We start from the raw sequence: 21,006 nt of genomic DNA, 5'->3' as shown, positions 1-21,006 counted from the left end.
ATAACAGTAAAGAATTCTTGCAAATTATGATCACTGAAATGGAAACAAAAAGCGGTAGAATGGTTGGAAGATACAGTTGAGGAAAATTCCCACAAATCAAATAAAGAAAATAAATATATGACTGTGGAGGAAATAAAATGAAAAATTTTAGGTAATCTGTTCAGGAAGTCCAACTTCTGATGATAGCAGTTTAACAAAGAAAAAACAGGGAATGAGGTGAGGAGGAAATCATCAAAGAAATAACACCCGGAAAGAACCCTCAGAGGAGAAGTACGTAAGGTTCCATATGAAGAGGGCTTTTCAAGTACTCAATATGTTAAATGAAGAAAAGGCTGATATCAAAACGCATAATCATGAAATTTCAGAACTCCAGAAACAAAGAGGAAATCCAGGAACTCTGGTGTAAGGGCTACATACAAAGGATGGTATAGGAAATCATAATGGCAAAATTGGAAACAAGAAGACAATGGAACAATGCCTCAAAAGTACTGAGGGGAAATCACTTGCATAAAAGAATTCTATTTGCAGCCAAACTATTGATCAAATGTAAAGATAGGATAAAAACATTTTTGGAAATGCAAAAACAAAAAAAATTACTTTCTCTGCATTTTTCTTAGGAAGCTACTAGACTAGAGGCTTACTACCCAAAGGGGTGATAAAACAAGAGGAAGATTTGGGATCCAGGAAACAAGGGATCCAACAGAGAGAAAAAGGCAAAGGGAGTCTACACAAAAATGGCAAACGGAGCTTGTAGGTCATCAGCCAGGATCCAGTCTAAACAAGAGCAAGGTGAAAAGGGCTTCTGGAAGGGGTTATCTTAGAAAAGGACCATCTGGGATTCATGGTGTTGCTGGAGACTCGTAATGCATCTGCAGTCAACGACCCTCCGCAAACATCACCTGTTGGAACAACCATGCGTGAGTGTATCTCCATCCATGTGGGCCAGGCGGGCATGCAGATGGGCAATGCCTGCTGGGAGCTCTACTGCTTGGAGCACAATATCCGGCCCAGTGGCACCATGCCCAGTGACAAGGCGCTGGGCAGCAGCGATCACTCCTTCAACACCTTCTTCAGTGAGACCGGGGCTGGCAAGCATGTGCCCTGGGCTGTCTTTGTGGACCTGGAGCCTGCTGTCATAGATGGGGTAAGAACTGGCATTTATAGGCAGCTCCTCCACCCTGAGCAGCTGATATCTGGCAAGGAAGATGCTGCCAACTACTATGCCCAAGGCCTCCACACTGTGGGGAAGGAGATCATCGATCTTGTGCTGGAGCGAATCCGAAAAATGGCAGGCCAGTGCACCGGGCTTCAGGGTTTCCTGATCTTCCATAGCTTTGGGGGTGGCACTGGCTCAGGCTTCACCTCCCTGTTGATGGAGCAGCTTTCAGTTGACTATGGCAAGAAGTCCAAGTTGGAATTTGCCATCTACTCCACTCCCAAGTATCCACAGCAGTTGTGGAACCCTACAACTCCATCCTGACCACGCACACCACCCTGGAGCACTCGGACTATGCCTTCATGGTGGACAACAAGGCCATCTATGACATCTGCCACCGCAACCTGGACATCTGGACATCAAGCGCCCCACCTACACCAACCTCAACTGGCTCATCGGCCAGATCGTGTCCTCCATCACGGCCTCCCTGTGCTTCGACAGGGCCCTCAATGTGGACCTCACAGAGTTCCAGATGAACCTGGTGCCCTACCCCCTCATCCACTTCCCCTTGGTGACCTATTCCTCCATCGTCTCAGCTGAGAAGGCCCACCATGAGCAGCTGTCGGTGGCAGAGATCACCAACACACTTTGAGCCCTCCAACCAGATGGTCAAGTGTGACCCCCGTCATGGCAAATACATGGCCTGCTGTATGCTCTACCACAGAGAAGTGTTGCCCAAGGATGTGAATGCCGCCATTGCCACTATCAAGATCAAGCGCACCATCCAGTTTATGGACTGGTATCCCACAGGTTTCAAGGTTGGCATTAACCACCAGCCCCCCACAGTGGTGCCTGGGGGCGACCTGCCAAGGTGCAGCGGGCAGTCTGCACGCTAAACAATACCACAGCCATCGCCGAGGCCTGAGCCCACCTCGACCACGAGTTTGACCTGATGTATGCCAAATGGACCTTTGTGCACTGGTACGTGGGCGAGGGCATGGAGGAAGGGGAGTTCTCAGAGGCCCGAGAGGACCTGGCTGCCCTGGAGAAGGATTATGAAGAAGTGGGAACAGAGTCTATGGATGGCAAGGATGAGAGCAAGGAGTTCTAGGGGGTCCTGGCATCTGCGACATCTGGTCTCTCCCTAGTTTTGTATTTCTCATTCCACTGTTTCCCTAACCCCCTACAAATACAATCAGTGTCTCAAGCGAAAAAAAAAAAAGAAAAGGACCACATGATTTGTTTGATTGTTGTAAGAGAAAACTTACCCCTTTGTCCAAGATTTGGGGATAAACTAGAACAAAAACAGAAAATGAAAGCAAATGAAAAAGAGAAAGAGAGTTATTGATTCTAGGGAGAATAACCAGAACAGACAATAAAGGAACTGGTATCATCATAGACTTAACTGTGAAAAAGATGTACATAGTCCAAGACTTTGAATATTGATCTAACCAAAATGAGTGAAGGTGTTCGCAGGGAGGAACGGTGTGAAAGCCAAACCTCATCATTAAAGATAGGAAACTCATAGTTAATACCTAAAGGTCAAAAAGAAAAATTTAAATAACAGTGTAAGGTTGTTATTCAAAAACACGATCACAAATACTAGAATAGGTTAGAAGATTTCAAACTTGTTGCCACTGAAGAGGACTCAGGAGAGAAAGGCTGTCGGGAGCTGCTGTTCTTAATTTTAAGCCTTTAAAATAATTTGTCTTTTTTAAAAAATTGTATCTACATACACCTTTATAAAAGCTTTAAAAATAAAAGGATAAAATAAGAGAATCCAGGGGCGCCTGAGTGGCTCAGTTGGTTAGGCGACCGACTCTTGACTTCGGCTCTGGTCATGATCTCAGGGCATGAGATGGAGCCCAGTCTCCAGCCCCAGGCACAGAGCCCGCTTAAGAGTCTCTCTCTCCCTCTCCCACTGCCCCCCCTCCCACCCCCGCACGCACGTGTACACTCTCTCTCTCTAAAAAAAATTAAAAATAAGTAGAATCAAGGTATCAAAATAAATCCATAATCTAGAATCAGATGCATTTATGGTAATAAATGCATATTTCAAATTTAATGACAACACCTGTTAAAAACAATCTATCAAGTTTTATAATTTCAAGTTAATATACTTTTTTAAGGAAGAACAATGAGAGGATTATGATGGAATTATATAGCCATTGTATTAAAAAGTGGCTTTTAAGATAGTTTCAATTACATTAAGTACACTCCAAAATCTTAAGTATTTTGAATTTTTTTTTGTAATGTGTACCAATTGTTCTTTCCCAAGCATGTGTTCATTCTTTCCACTGTTTAGAAACAACACTGGGCAGATGACATATAAATACAAAATCTCCTGTCCTCAGAGGTTTAAAAAATTCATTTCCCATGTTTTCCAGAGGTCTATCTGGGAGAATCCATCATTGATTTTTTTTTCAATTCACTATTTGAATAGTTTTTTCCATTTGTAAATATGAGTATCTCCAAACAATGGCTCACAACACATTTCAACTTAAACATATAAACATTTCAGTGGGACAGAAAACTGCACTTTATTCAAACAATAGATTAGAGATGAAATAGTGGTTTTAAGGTTGTTTTTGACATTTAAAAAGGGCTGAAGTATTTTCATCCCTTTGCTGCCTGTTGTTTCATGAGAGACCTAATAACTTTGAAGAGAAGGTCCCAGCACATTATATACACTGAAACCCCGTCCAATGCAAAGTGATATTTTCCTTTCTATTTTTCATTTCTGGATGCTGGCTCCAGTCAACAATATAATCATTTTCTCTTATTGATTTTCTTATAAAATGTATCCTTGTTAGATTCATTGATGACTATACATTACAGAAGCACCTGATAAAATTTCATTGTGTTATTACCACCACACAGGAAATGCTTTTTGCTGGATGAGAATAACTACTTCTCAAGGTGAAGATGAAACTGTGTTTAATGCAGAATTCCAGAGAATGGCATCCTTATTTGAAAACTAATCATCAAGAACTCCCACCCTCAAATCAATTCAATATTATTCTCTGCTGAGAAGATGCACAGCATCACTCTAGCTTGACCTCAGTTTTCCAATTTCAAAAAAAAAAAAAAAAGATGAATTTTCCTACTTTAAACACTTAACAACTTAAAGCTTTAGCTCTTCAAAAGAATTCTGATTCACTCATGACTGACCTGTGCAGCGCACCTCCTAAATCACTCTGTGTAGTTTTTGGCGGTCTGTATCTGATTAACTTGGACTGATTTGGGCTAGATTTGTTAAACAACTCAAGTCAAATAGTGACTTTGCATTTGCAGAGTCGTGCAAATATGTAACCCATAGTTATTTTTTCCTTTTTCATTTGGGGGCATCATAATAAAGTATAATATCATTGGGTCCTCTTTTCTACTGAGAAATACTTAAGTCCTTTCTTTCATTTTACCAGAATTATAGGCTTCCTGATATTCCTAAAGCACCACAAAAACAACAAAGGCTACATTTTTAAAAATGTATTCAAGGGTTATGGATTATTCCTAGGAAGTCTACCTAAAAAGGAAATAAAATGTTAATATTATCACTTAAAAATTTGAAAGGACATAATCTCTTCAGTTAAATTTTGTCTCAAGCTGTGCTGCCCCTAATGGAGTAGCTCATGAAGATACTGCTTCAAAAACAATAAACTTAATTTTTTTTCTTGGTGGGAAATGATTTCTCAAAAGCATTTTCATATTTAAAATTAGAATGATTGTTAAATTTAAATAATAAAAGCATTCAGAACCCCACCCCCCTATAGATTAGATGACAGCAAATTTATGAATAAAGCTAATTTTAAAAATTAGGACACTTAAAGCTAGCACTTTGCTACATAAAAGACGGCCAATGATTACTGCAACACTCTCTAACTCAATCTCCTCTGAATTAGAGAATATTTTAAATCAATGCCATTTTATTTCTTTAAATCACACACGATAGGGACACCTGGGTGGTTCAGTGGGTAAGCAACTGCCTTTGGCTCAGGTCATGATCCCAGGTCCTGGGATCGAGTCCCGCATTGGGCTCCCTGCTCGGCAGTGAGTCTGTTTCTCCCTCTTCCTCTGCCTGCTTGTACTGACTCTCTCTCTCTCAAATAAAGAAATAAAATTAAAGAAAAAAAAAAGCTTGTATTAAATCACACACGATAACTGATACAGCTTCAGGACACTACTAATAAGAGGTTCCTTAGGGACTTGATCGACACATAGGGAAACAATTCACAATAAGCATTCTGATTGTACATGATCGGCTGCTTCCCCAGGCTTAAAACAGCATGTACACTAAACTGGCCTTTGTAGATTATTAATTTGCTTGACAAATCCTTTCTGCAATCTCGAGGTAAGAGCCCAGCTCTTATCTCGACTATCAGCCTTCTTCTGACTAAGGAGGTTTCAACTCTTAAGTTTGTAAGCAGCACACTGGCTAAGATTTTCAGATAACCCAACTTTGCTCCTTAATACCTGACTGCCTTTGGCTTAAGCTGGAGCAAGCTATTTTCGTATCTGCAAGCCTTAGTGTCCCCATGTGAAAAAGGTGGTGAGGGTGAGAGTGTGCAAGTTCAAGTGAATCAAGTGTTAAAATCGAATTTGATCCTGAAAAAAGATGACCGGGCCGATAGCACTTTTCTCCATAAATCATTTTGAGGGAGTCCTGACCACAATAACATCCCACTTGGCCATTGTATTAAATGTGTGTAAACAAAGCGACTCTTTTAGCCATTCTAAAAAATATGCACTTGGGGACTTATAAACAGCATATTTTTATTCATTAAATCATTTTTAAAATAGGCTGTGAATGAGAACTTAAGAGTGCTTAAGAAAATATTATTCATTCTGCAAAAGAGTTACTCCGGCCTAGAATGCAAACTGGTCACCTGGGACTCTTTTAAAACCACAAGCAGGAAGAGGCAGAGGTCATTGCCCTCCTCCCTCTAAGACAAGCCAAACCTCCTCAGACTTGGCCCATCCACTCCCAAGTTGGGGCTGGGCCATCCACTGGGGCTTTTGCAGTCTGGACAGGACCAAGATTTTTTTATTTCAACAAGGCAGAAAATCACAAAACTAAAAACAAATTTGCCGTAAGGAAAAAAAAAAAGTACTTTGTGTTCCAGATTTTATTTTAAAACATTTATTCAGCCTTCTCTATGATTTCAAGCCCCACAGCCCAAAGGCATTAAACTGTATTGAAGCTTAATGGTCTGAAAAGTTTCCTTTTGAATTAAAGCACATCCAGTTATGAAAGGGGGAGGGGATGGCATCTGCAACTAATCTGAAAGTTCCATTTCGGGTCCTGGACTTTGAGGACATAAAAATAGCCAGCAGAAGACTTTCAAATCACACAGAAGGGAATATGATTTCTGGGAGCTGGGTTTCTAGACCAATGCCTCACTAAGGGAATTTTCCACTAGTGCAGAGTGACCTAATAGAGAGGTTTAGATGAACACTGAGAAGAGAAAAACAACCTACCTAAGCTTGTCCAGACATTGCTCCTCTCACCAGGTGCTTCACTTATTGTAGAGACAAATTCTAGGGACTTGCATTTCATGGATAAATGGGGCCTTTGTCTCCAGACCAGTGGGCCCCAAAATAAGAATGGTATACCAGGATATGAGGAGAAATTTTAAATTATTTTATTTATGTGTACTACTTAGATCATCTTCTTCAATTTTCTGTTTGATATACGTAAAGAACATGGAATATCCTCTAAATAGGTAAATGTACCTATGATGGGTACTCAGTTAAGGAAATTTAGAGACAATTCCTGTAGACACCATACGTGACGTATAGCCTCGGCTTCTGCAGGAACTGAGGGAGGGCTGACAGTGGTTGTTCTAAACCTTCGTCCATGGAGGAACCCCTTGCATGTTGCAGGGCCAGTCACAACTCAAAGAACCTGACTGAGGACAGCTCTACTGACTGGATTTTGTTCTGCTTCCTGCTCTTCTGCCCTTCATTTAAAAAAAAAAAAAGTGCTACTGTGCATCATTAACAACGGCACTATAACAAAGTACAAACAGCTGGGTCCTGTGCAAGTCTTTATTAGCAACTGTCACTGTAAAATATCCGTATTTGCATTAGTGCAACACAGGGTAACTCTGACACGATCGTGTTCCATTCAACACCCTATTTCTTGTGATAGTGAGCTTATCTCAGCAATAGAGAAATGCTGGCTATCAAAGTGGACATTTTTATTATCAACTTCAATCTGCTATTTTTGAAGAGCTATTTTTGTCTCCATACAAACAGGATATGGAGTACAACTTTCTTTTGTTGATTAAGTGTCAGTGTTTCCTCTTTTGAGTGTAAGTTGCCTGAATGGCTGGTTAGTGAAAGGAGAACGGGGTGGTCTCTGAGAAATACAGATTCAGTTTCTAAGCTTCAGGATGTTCAAAGAAAGAAAGAGTAACACAAACAACTGGTTAAGGATTCAAAAAAAAGTATTTTTAAATATCTAAATTACTTAACATTTCAAAGTAAGAAAGAACCTCCACCCTCCAATAAAATATCCCTTCACTTTAAAAGATTCCAATGGACATTGTATTTAAGCAGTTTAAACAGTTTTTGCTTTTAAAAAGTTTACATCCATGGGGCACCTGGGTGGCTCAGTTGGTTAAGTGTCCAACTCTTGATTTCGGCTCAGGTCATGATCTCAGGGTCATGGGATCGAGCCCCTAATCAGGCTCCATGCTCAGCAGGGAGTCTGCTTGAGATTCTCTCTCTCTCCTTCTGCCCCTCCCCCCAACTCATGTGCTTGTGCTCTTTCTCTAAAAATAAATAAGTAAATCTTTAAAAAGTTTATATCCTCATAAGGTTTAAGATACCTAATTTTAAAGATTAAATGCCTGGCAAAGTCCTCCAAGTCTCAAAGAAAATGATCAATATGACCAATTGACCAGTCTGCTTCATGGGTAACAAGTATACTCTTTCCTCAAGACCCTTTTTTCCTCCTTACTCAGGTGGCCAAACCCTGGCAGGTCCCACTGTTATAATCTCTCATAACATATTTCTTGGGGACCTTTATCATAAGTATTTAAACAATTGTCTTCTTCCGGTTTTAAGATTTTGTAGATTGACTTTTCTGTTCCCCCACATCCCATTTGAAAACCACCCCTAAAACAATAGGAGAAACAAGAAACAAAAACACAACCTCTATCTCTGATGAGACTCGGAGTCATCTGCAACCCCCCGCCACAATATACACACATGGAAAGCGGGTGGAAGGTGGTAATAGACTTGACTAAGCAAAAAGGGCAAAAGCCAAGCGCTCGTAGAGGGACATACTGAGGAGAAGCCAGGTCAGCCAACAGAATCCCCCAACTGGGAAAGCCTCAGGAATGGGAAGCACCAGGGGCTGGGGGGGGGGGAATTAAATGCCCCATGAAACCAGAGCGTTGGGCTGACATCTTCCACAGAGCAGTTGTTCACTCCCTCCTCTATCTTGGATCCTCACCTCCACCCTGCAAGGCCAGGCTATGGGAAGTGTGTTCTCTGGAGAAACAGAAACAGACTCAGGGACACAAGGCACAGCAGAAAGCAATGGAGAGATGGCTGTGACTGCTCATCTTCATATTAAACAACGAGATGGCCGGCTCTTCTCCCTCCTTCCTTCTAAATGCAATAGTCAGATTTATACACCCTTAACAAAAGATGATAGCCCCTTAATGGAAAGCCCAGAGAACAGACCAATATGTAGTTATATCTGGGGGCTTGTCGATGAAAAAGGCAATTCACAGTCTGATGATTCTACAGTGACTCTCACCAGCTAAGTTTCTCATATATAGTGTCTCCAATCTTAAATATATACCTCCCTATGTTCTCAGCAATTTTCCTTTCAGAATTTTTTCCTAAGGGAGCAGTCACACAAGTGGACAAAAATGTGTATACAACAAACCCTAGCACAACAATATTTATAATAGTAACAAATTGGAAACCTAAATGTTTCCAACAATAGATGGCTGGTTAAATAAATGTTGTAACCATTAAAAAGGATCAGTATATGTATTAACATAGAAAGATACTAAGGGCCTAGTGATAGTGATAAAAGACAGGTTTCAAACACTGTATGTTATAATTCCATTTATATAAATAAGTTTATATATGCATAAAAACATGAAGATTTTTAAAAATAGTGGTTCTCTCTAGAAGGCAGAATTATGAGAGAACTTTCATTTCTCTGCATTACTTGAATATTTTATCAAACTTACATCAGAAAATCAAAATTCCTATTTAAAAAATAAAATGTTACAGATAATTTTAAATACGGCCCTTGATCTTAATTATAAACTTACAGACAATAAATACCAGACATATGAGAAAATCCTCAAACATGCCGGACAGAAATGTAAACCAATAAACATGGTGGAGGGAAGAGAGGACCTCTAAAGTGAGGAAACCATGCAGGGAGCAGAAGAAAACATCCAAAAAAAACTACAATTAATGTCTGCAGGGGGTAAAAGAGAAAATATTGCATTCATGAAACAAGGTGAAGCTCTAAAAAGGGAACGAACAATAAGGAAAAGCTTTAGAAAAGAAAAATAGGGCCACCAAAAGAAAAACTCCAGAAGACCAGAAGACAAAGTCAAGAAAAATCTAAGGAAATAGATGATGAAAGAAAAACATGAGAAAATTAGAGTATCAATGTAGAACACTGAACAGCTGATAATTAGAACTGACAAAAAGAAAGAAAGGAGAAAATTCTCAAATAAGTAAGATAAGAAACATTTCCAGTACTGAAGTTTGTAAATCTGAAAAGTGAAAGGCCTCCTGAGAGACTACTATCATGAATGAAAAATGTCCACACTGGGAAATTTTAGAACAATAAGGATAAAGCAAAGATCCTAGTATCTTCCAAATGGGAGAGTGCTAGACTCGGACATACAAAGGATCAGGAGTAAGAACGGCATCAGATGCTGGAAGGCTGCATTAGAACCCAGAGGACAATGGAACAATGAAGAGCACTTTCAGCTTAGAATTCCATAACCAAATTATCATTCCAATGTGAGGGCAGAAGAAAGATCATGTACAAGATGCAAAATATTAAAACGAGATGCAAAATGTTAAAACGATTGCCTGTCCTGCCCCTCCTTCTCAGGACCTTTTCTCTCACAAAACAAGTGAACAAAACAAGGACGAGTAAAACATGTGCTTCACAAAAATAGGGAATCCAACGTAGGCAAGAGGCAAAAGAAAATCCCAGGACACAGGCCCCAGAGCAACTGGTTCAGATTAGAGCAAAGACCCAGAATCCAGGAAAGATGTTTTCAAGGAGAAAAAGTCAGAAGGGAGGGTGTAGGGAGAACCTGACAGAGTATCAGATAAAGTAACTCTGAGGGAAATGGGACTGAGCAACTATAAGAAAGGAGGGAAAGACCTATAAATGGGTACAAAGAAAACAAATCCAGTGACAATCAAGGGAATTAGTAACTCCAGGGAAAGTGAAGAGTTACATGGTAGGAGAAATGTAATCACAGTATACGAGTTGGCTCAGACAACAATGCTGACCATCATAATTTTATAAATTCGGAAACGCTGATCTAACCAAAAATAATGGGGAAAGACTGGAGGGTGATGTAAGCGAGCTAGGTCTTCAATAGTGATGAGTAAAAGTGACAGCTCAACAGAGAGAAGCATACACTTATTTAGAAATATGGAAGTCCTACCAGAAGAAACAAGCCAAAGAACTGAAAGTAGTTGAAGGATGGGGACCAGAGCATTTCATTACATAGTAAATGAGACCATTCCTCTCCATGGAAGACTGTTACTGCTTTTACCTAAAGATGAGCATCAGTCCTGATACTCTACTACAAAAATTCAGCCTTAATTCTATGCTTTAAAAAGTAAACTATCATGTCTTTGTTCCGTGTTTAATATCCATAGGCAAAGACATTCCTCCCATCCTACCCCTTCATCACAGGCCTGCAAAGCCTTCTCCACCAAGATGAATTGGCTCAGACCAGACACTCGACTGGCCTGAGTAAAATACAGATGTGCAACAGTCTCAAACTTGCATATGGATTTGTTGCAGAAATTCCTGGGCTAGTTAGTTGTCTGGAACATGGGAGTCTTTTTTCTTCCCTACCTCTACCCCATAAGACATGTTTTAGATGATTATTCCTCTCAGAATTCTGGATGGTAGCTTTCTAGGGTCAATGGGATGGGGGGCGGGAACCATAAGTCCGATGTAGGTTGTCGTTAAGACTGAGCTTCTGTGTTGGATGGTGGGTTTATGGACACTTAGTATAAAATTATAGTATAAATCATGAAGTATAAATATAATATAAATCCTATAGTATAAATCATAAAATTATAATAAGTAAGCAACAAAACTAGGCCCAGTGATAAGAGTGTTTCATGAACCAAAAATTATCAGCCCATTTCTATGTACCTAAAACCCAGTGGAGACAAAAATATGTCAGCCCCAAATCCTGTTTAACTAATGATATAACAGATGGTACATTTGCCCATATCTTCAGCAATTACATGCAATACATATTTATTTTTAATAATAATGTTCAGTATATTTTTTGAGGGTTGACTGATTTTATTTTTTTAATTTTTTTATGGGAGTATAGTTGATACACAAGGTTACATTAGTTTCAGGTGCACAACATCGTGATCTGACCTCTCTATACTATGCTCTGCTCGTCGCGAGCATCGCTACCATCTGTCACCAACCGTATAACGCATAACACTACCATTGACCGCATCCCTATGCCACACCTTTTACTCCTGTGACTCAGTCATCCCATAACTGGAAGCCCATAGCTCCCATTGCCCTTTACCCATAGTACCCCACCCCACACCCCACTTCCTCTGGCAACCATCAGTTTGTTCTCTGTATTTACAGGTCTGATTCTGCTTTGTGTTTGTTTATTCATTTGTTTTGTTTTTTAGAGTCAATAAATATTTATTAAACATCTCCTAAGGGGTAAGGCACTGAGCAATCCTCTGATTACGGTAATCAAGAGAGACACGGCCTGTGCCCTATGGGCACTGAAGAATCGCCTGTATCTTTCAAAATTCAGAAATTATATTTAAATACATGGACCATTCCAAATGTGTTAAAAACATACACATAGTAGTTCTCTTATGCATCCCATTGCTGGTCATCAAACAAAAATGAAACGAAACAATAAAATGGATTAGAAAAAGTATATTGGTTTTAGCTTGATTGTGGGTACTTGTGAAAAGCAGATTTAATCAGGAAAATGGAGAGTTCCAAGAAGGTCCAAGCAGGGACCCCTTTTGAGGTTCTAAGAGCTGATGATGCTGGTCCTTCCCCCTCCCTTGCCACAGACATCCTTGAGTACTGCTTTAACCTTATTAGTCAAGATCAGGGGCATATTTAGGTCACAGATAATAGTGAATATATGTTAATACTGAGAAAGTAACCAAAGTCTCTAAATTCTCCTCAAAAAGCAATTTTCCCCATGATTTTTTATTTTTTTCTCTCTCTTATACACCTTCTTTTCCAGAGTTTCTCTCTAATTCTCTTGAGTTGCTTCCTCTCATCCTAAAAATCTGTCTGAATATCTCAGTACCAAACAGGTTTTCACCCAGAGATCCTGGTTGATACCATACCCCACATACCTCCCAGACCACACACATATACATCCTGATTTACACACTGCACACACACACACACACACACACACTCCACGTGCACCTGACAGCTCACATAGCCAGCAGGCTCCCGGGCTTGGCAGGCCCAAACCTGCAGTCATGATCCCACATCAGGGCTAAGGCTTCACGTGAGCTCATTCAGAGAAAATGTTCTAACCATGCAGTTACGCCTTTGCCACGGGCTGCAGGCAGGCGAGGCCTGGTTCCCGATGCCCACACATACAACCCAACCCTCCTGCCGCCCAGAATAACAATGCGATAGGAAAAGGCAAGATAGTTAGAGGGAAGACGGGGGAGGGAAACATTCACATTTGTTGAATAACACTTACATAGCATGTACTTTTTGCCAGGCCTGTTCTGAGTGCTTTACAAATGCTAACCTGTGAGGCAGATACTATTATTTACACTGCAAGATGGAAAGATGGAGGCCAGAGAGGTTAAGCAACTTGTCTAAAGTCACACAGCTGTAAGGTGATGGATTTGATCCACGCAGTGTGGCTCCCGAGTCTGTGCTCTTAATTATGACTCTGTATAACTCCTTGAGCCTGAGATAGAAAGCCTAGTCTCTACCCTCCTAATTCCTGGGATAATCAAGAAGCTGTTTTTCTATCAGAAGGCATAGAGAGAGGTGGGGCAAGTGCTTGAGAAAAGCCAAGAAACTTGCCAGCCAGGCAGAGGAACAGAGGTTTAGAATAGGGATCAGGGAAGGAGAGTCCTGGGGGACAGGATCTTTTGACTCCGTGGCCGGAACATACCTGGGGTGGGACAATGCTAGCGGCTAAGGTAGGGGAGGTGACGCCAGTCCCGGAGGCCACTCATAAATAGGAAATAAACCAGAAGTGGAGGTTAAAGGAGGCCTGAACTGATAAGAGGACACTGGCTACGTGTGGATGTAGCACTCTGGGAAATGAAGCCGAATCACTCTCATCCGAGAAGCAGATAAATAGCATTTACAGACCTTGGCTTCTTTTCAACTCAGTGAACGTTCATAAAGACCGTCTATGAGGAAAGCATAACATTCGACAGAATGAATTAAGGAGCATAGTCCAGAGTTTTCTCACCTCAGCGAGGTGTTTACATTTAACTTGATTGTGGGCTTGGTATGCATGAGACGTTCAGTGGGGACCTCGGCCACCAAGGGCCCCTGAGAGCAGCCTGCAGCACTGTCGGCAAACTGAGAGCAGCTGGGCTTCTCGGAAGCATCACCAGTTGGAGGTGAAAGGAAATAAATAAAAGGGGGGAGAAACAGAGGAACCAAAGTTAGTCAAGATAAAAGAAATCCACAATAGGAAGGTCAGCCACTCTAAGAATAAGTGTCCTGCAAAAACAAAACCAGGCCAAATATAACATCTCCTACCAGCCAAAATCATCTGCCTTTGGAAGTCAGTGTGATGTTCTGGTATTTTTTTCTCCTTTATTCCCTATAGGCTCTTCTAAGGTAGGCCATTCTCTGTGAGAAGATATATGTGAGCAAGGTTTCATTTGACATCTGTTTTCCAACTATGAAATTTGTGTTGGTTATTTTTAGAACAAAAGATAGTTTAAGAAATAATTAGGTGCCCATATGTGATACAGGCTAGATAGCAGTAAATGTTTTTAGGATTATGTCTAAAAAATTCAAACTGAAAAGTAGAAAAAAAATAATGTAGATTTGAAGTTTATCTAAAGGATCACTTATTTAAAATTCAGCAATATAATGTATCTGTACCTCAATTTCTCCATTTGCATACTGCACTGTTGTTTGCATAAAATGACTTCCCTGACCCCTCCCTGCCCCCAATCTGTGAGGCCAGCATGATCAGTTGGGTTTCCAGTAGTGGTGATGGATTTGCTCTGATCCACCCTCACCCTTTCTCCCGTTTCCGCCCATGATGAATGGGCACCATTACAAGATGGCGACTGGGGTTAGGAGTGCAGCCTAGAGAAGCTCATCCCCATGGGGGAATCAAACGCTGGACCTTGGCCTCTTTTGTGTGGTGCTTTAACCTACTGAACTAATCAGCCACAGAAAAATAAGGATGCTTATCACTGACTTGCCAAATAGAAGTGCTATGAGAATATATTTTTTAAAAAAAGAAGAAAGGAGAGAGATCTTAGAAGCTTTGCTTCTATAGAAAACAGCTATTTAAATACCAACTAATAGTATTATAAGTCAGAAACAGGCAATGGCAATAAAAGCTGTTTCTCTAAGTCAACAACTGGCTGGAGACTACATGTGTCTACAAAATGAGTTTCATAAGATCATGCTTATTTTAGAAACATCAATACTAAAACAGCAGTAACATAAAGTGTTTTTCCCCTTAGTTTAAGCACTGCTTGGATATGCATTATATCCAGCCAAGCAATAACTAAACAAATTCTTCTCTTAAATTTCCCTCAAGTTCAAGTATATGGCTTTGAGCACATCACAAGCTTTATAAAACAGCCTAGCTTTAAGTATGCAATAATCGCTCATTTCCTGGCCATTAATTCAGACATCATGCAATCACTCAAAGGCATCCATTTTCCTTTGCTGCTATTTTGGGGACTGCTGCCCTATTGTCATCCCTGCCTTAGACCCCTGACTTAGTCGTCTTTTAATTAGAGCCAGCGAGAGCGACAGGCGGAGTCAGCCTGCTGAAGGTGATCCATCACATGGCTCTCTGCTCCCTGGCCTCCTAGATGACAGTTTATAAACAGGACATCTTGGGTATCAAGACAGCTGCTTAAGGAAACAGAAGAACAAATGGTGACCATCTTGTAAGCTACTTCCCTGAGATTACTTTAGTCCAGGGCTGTATTGACTGACTCTGTATTTTGATTAAACATCCAAATAAACTTTACCAATGATGAGTCTTGGAAGATGCTTTGTCTAAGCTTGCCCTCAAACACACTGAGTCATACCCTAAGAGTTGCCCAAGGTGTTAACATACATACTTCCAACTGAGCAACTGGGCCTATTTTTAATGGATCCGCTTTTTAGCTAAACCCTGGCCATGCTGACCAACAGCAAAGGTACCAGTCCTGGAAAAGAAGAAAATAAAAATCAGCTCAATGCTGGTAGGCTCTTTCACTGCCATTACAGAAATCACTAATTATTAGCCCACAGAACACTACTATTCAACAGTAGTTTCCAGGTAAAACTAAAAGACTGACTTATGTCTGCTGAAGTCTAACCCTGTTATCCCAGAGAGAAGACCTATAAGACCCAAAGTTATATTAGGCTGTAATTCAACTCTACAACCCTGGGGTGAGCTGGTGCATGTTCTGGGTGCTGAGTTAGACACCCAGCCCTGCACTGGAGAAGCTCACAGATAGAGGGAGTGGTGCTGGTGAGGCTGAGGGGAACAGCATGACACGTGCAGAACCAGCACTGTGATGCAGAAGATGCTAAGAGGCTAAGGCTAGAGCTGCACCGGCTAGATTTAACACAGTTCTTTCATGTACTGTGGAGTGTGACCTTGGGTGGCTTACTTAGCCCATCTGTATCTCAGTTTCATTACTGTCTGATGTATTTCTTTCCAGTCCTCTGAGTGTGTGTGTGTGTGTGTAATCTTACACACAACAGAGTTGAAATTTTAATTTTTGTACATTTATATCTTATTTTATACACTTAAGAGTATAACAAAAGCATTTTTCCATGTCAATGTTATTTCTCATGACTGTATAAGAATACAACATACAAATATGCATTAACTTGCTGGACACCTACATTGTTTCCATTTTTCACTATAATAAATATTTTTCCTACCTTCCAAAAGAGCTTAATAGTACTGGATTGAAATAGCCCATGAAAACAGTATGGAGGTTCCTCAAAAAGTTGAAAATAGAGCTACCCTATGACCCAGCAATTGCACTACTGGGTATTTACCCCAAAGATATGAATGTAGTGATCTGAAGGGGCACCTGCACCCCAATGTTTATAGCAGCAATGTCCACAATAGCCAAACTATGGAAAGAGCCTAGATGTCCATTGACAGATGAATGGATAAAGAAGATGTGGTATATATATATAATGGAATATTATGCAGCCATGAAAAAACCCGAAATCTTGCCATTTGCAATGACGTGGATAGAACTAGAAGGTATAATGCTAAGTGAAATAAATCAATCAGAGAAAGACAATTATCATATGATGTCACTGATATGTGGAATTTGAGAAACAAGGCAGAGGATCATAGGGGAAGAGAGGAAAAAATGAAACAAGATGAAACCAGAGAGGGAGACAAACTGTAAGAGACTCCTAATCTCAGGAAACAAACTGAGGGTTGCTGGAGTGATGGGGGTGGGAGGGATGAGGTGGCTGGGTGATGGACACTGGGGAGGGTATGTGCTATGGTGAGCACTGTGAATTATGTAAGACTGATGAATCACAGACCTGTATCCCTGAAACAAATAATACATTATATGTTAATAATAATAAAAAAATATTAAAAATAAAGATTACACACATATAACATGAAAAAAAAATATCCCATGAAAGATTTGTCTAAAACCCAATCATTTAGGAGGTAATTATGCCATAACTATTTGATTCTTCCTTAGCTTGGTCATGTTCTCTTCCATTTTTTAATAAGAATGCAGATTTTACAAAGACTACAATAGAATCCAATTCAATATTAAACAATGAATGTTGATTTGACCTCCTACTGTATTTCCAGGCATTGATCTAGGCATTGAGGATAGAGCAGTGAACAAGAGAGATCAACCTCAGATGGTAACTACATTTGTGGTGAGCATACGATAACATATAAACTTGCTGAATCACTATGTTGTACACCGGAAGCCAATAGCACATTGTGTGTCAACTATACTTTGGTTAAAAAAAAGACAGACCAACCAACCTCAGTCTTCAAGGAGTTTGCCGCCTAGCAGGGAAGACAGAAAAACAAATGCACAAGTAAACATAAAGTATGTCAGAAGCTGGTAAGGGCCATAGAGGAAAAGCTTGAGAGAGAGACAGGTAGGACCTACAGGTTGGGGGAGGTACTATTTTTTTAATAGAATAGGCAGGGAATAACTCACTAAGAAGATGATATTTGAGCAGAGATTGAAGGAAACGAGGTGGAAAAGTGGTCCAGGCTGAGTAAACAAGAAAGATCATGAAGGCCCTCTGGCTGGAGACGAGGAGGTGAAGGGAATATGACAGGAGATGTGTTCTGAGAGGTAGCAGGGGCCAAATCATGTCTGGCCTAATAGGCCTTTGTAAAGACTTTGAGTTGAGTTGGTAGACATGAAATCCTAAAAGATGCTTTCATACACATTCTGAAAGTCCACTTCTTTCTAAGGAATGGCTCTCAAAATAACATGATTTGCTATGAGTTCTAGTTGATGTATTTTTATAGGCCTGCTTCCCATTCTAATCCACCAATATATGTCCTATTGGACTCATTCTTATCCAAGTGGCTATTCATGAGCTCAAGATCTTTATTCTTGAAAGTTTTGTTGTTTTGTCAAGAAGAGAGAAGTACAGTAGTCCCCATCCCTCCCTTACCTGCAGTCTTGCTTTCCTCAGTGTAAGATACTCATAGTCAACCACAGTCCAGAAGCAGATGATCCTCCTTCTGATGAAAGGTCAGAAGGTCAATAGTAGCCTAACACTACATCACAAGGCCTATGTCATTCACCTCACTTCATCTCATCACACAGGCATTTTATCACCTCCTATCATCACATGAAGAAGGGTGAGTACAGTAAGATATTTTGAGAGAGAGATACCACATTTGCTTAACTTTTATTACAGTACTTTGTTAAAATTGTTCTCTTTTATTATTGTTAATATCTTACTGTGCCTAATTTATAAATTAAATTTTGTCATAGGTATGTATGTATTTTAAAAAATAGTATATATAAAGAGAATTTAATACTATCCACGGTTTCAGGTATCCACTGAGAATGTCTTGGAATGTATCCTCTGTGGATGAGGGGTAAGGACTACTGAATAAAGGCAAAAAAACAAAAAACAGCTAAAAGTAAACATTTTTCTGAGTACAAAATTGGTTTCCATAGAGATCAGAATTGGGACCATCTGATGTTTTATAAGTGTTCTGCAAGAGAGCACAAGAGAAAGCTCCCAGAGTATAGACAACACTAAGATAGCTAAAATGTGAAGTGCTGATAGGAGCAAAATACTAAAAGGATCTCTCAAAACTCTGTGATTTGATATAAAATTGAAAGATGTGTGTCAGCATTTAGACAAGTCATGCAAAGTGTTTCTATGAAACTCCACAGTCTGGGCTTTTAGTCTTGCCAAAGAGTTTAAGGGCTTTCTCTAATACACACTGCCCCCTGCCATCTTCCTGCAAGCAAATAAGTGAATATATGTGGATGGTATCAGAAGATATAACAAATAAACACTATTTCTTTCAATAAACATGTTCTGAACATAGACTATGTGCAAAGCACTACGCTTGCTATTGGAAATGCAAAGCTTCTGGTCTTGCAGGGTAACAACTTGATGGAATGTGATGAGTTCTCTCCTAGGCGCACCACATGATGCTATATGGAAAAAGAACACGTAGCCTAGATGGTTGGGGTCAAGTAAGGTAAAAGAAGTGGTGGGAGTTAGTTGAATGTAGATGGCTGACTGGAAAGGATTTGGTGTCCCAGAAAGAAAAAACTACAAGAGTTAAGGCCCATGGGGAGGCTTTGGCGGTGTTGATGAAGCTGTTCGGAGGGGTAGGAATGCAGAGACGGAGAGATGGGGTTTGGAAGTGATCAGGGGTGAGAGGTAAATACTTGCTCTTACCCTTGTGGGAACGATGGTACATCCATGTCTGGAAAAGTGTATACAATTCTGGCCTCATATTCAATATCCAAACATGACCAGAAGCTTAGATAAAAGGCAACTAAAATGATCGTGTGGGTGAAGCATTTCTCATAGAAAGAAATACTAAAAAAAAAATTGACTCCCTATCCAATAAAGGCTAAAAGGAAAAATGTACCAAAATCTATGAAATTAAGATAAACAATGAGTAGGATAACATGATGTGCTTGCTCATCAAATCCCAGAGATCAAATTCTAGACAAAATCCAGCCAACCAGGGCATTTCATACATAAACCCTATCTAAAGTCAATGTCTCCTAAACTTGTTGATCATAAGGATTACCTGAGGAGTTTGTTAGAAATACAGATCCCAGACCTCACTGCACAGATCACCATCCCACCTCACCTTCCTACCAGCCTCCTGAGTCAGAATCTCCAAAAGATGTGCCTTGGGATTTGTTTTTCAACAAATGTCTCAGATGATTCTTGTGCTGTAGCAAATTTGGGAAACACCATTCTAAAAGTATAGGCGGGAAACTCCTAGGATCAATAGTATTAATTGCAAAAATTCTCTCACCTGGCCAGTGGTTCATCTCGAATATACCAATTAGCACTATGTTAGATGGCTTGAATCCCCTTGAGCAGTGGTACCGATGAAAAGTACAGAAGGTTCTCAATGATATGGGATGTTCCATGATGCCTGGGGCTATTTGTGGATAGCTTGACTGACCCCAGATCTCCCCAGCCTCACCAAGCCTCTGGAGACCATGAAGGTCCAAGTAACGATATTTGACTGTGATTAGCTCAGTATCCCAAGGGCTTGTGTAAAATTTCAGCCTCCTTCAAAATGTCCTTTGTGGTTTCCTCAAGTTCTGCCCCTCGGAGCAAGCCCATTCAAAGTCTTCCTCTCAAGAATCATCATGGAAGCTGACAAGCCACAGGCCATTCAAGGGAGCCACCACCTGGCAGCTGCAACTCCTGGTCCTCCTGTGTCCCTCTCCGGTCTCCCTCCAGATGCCCTTCTCTTCAGCCCCGTTCCTTCCTTCAGCCTTCCTGACCATAAATGGCTGAGGAAGGGATCGGGACTTGCACTGCATCCCCACTCTGTGCTTTAACTTACCCAGCACTATGCTGCTGCAAGGCAGTCCCCCAAAAAGGCATGATTTTCACCTGCTTGTCAAAAAATGGATTTTAACATTCATGGCTATCATTTTAAATAGCATCCCAAATAGATAAAAGATTTTTTTAAACATATCTAGAATAGAAATGGTTTTGCCAAATTTCAGCTTGAGAGCATCTGAAATACTTAGTGTCCAAATCAATAAGATTATGGGATTTCTGCATCCTAGGAACCACTAAGAAAAGACAATTCTTGTACTGGATTTGTATAAGTTGCCAGCAGGTGGAAGACATATGAAGCTTAATAAATATGGTACATGGGTGCTTCTAAAACATACTCGTATTTCAATAGTTT

The 21,006-nt window shown here is 40.4% G+C and overlaps 1 pseudogene; it reads left to right on the top strand.

The window, feature by feature from the left end:
- Positions 1–913: 913 nt before the first annotated feature.
- LOC118530154 (tubulin alpha-1 chain-like) lies at positions 914–2,267 on the top strand (annotated as a pseudogene).
- The last annotated feature ends 18,739 nt before the right edge of the window (positions 2,268–21,006 follow it).

This window comes from Halichoerus grypus, chromosome 4, assembly GCF_964656455.1.
Source record: "Halichoerus grypus chromosome 4, mHalGry1.hap1.1, whole genome shotgun sequence".
Classification (NCBI taxonomy): Eukaryota; Metazoa; Chordata; class Mammalia; order Carnivora; family Phocidae; genus Halichoerus; species Halichoerus grypus.
This window is presented reverse-complemented; position numbering and strand designations above follow the sequence as displayed.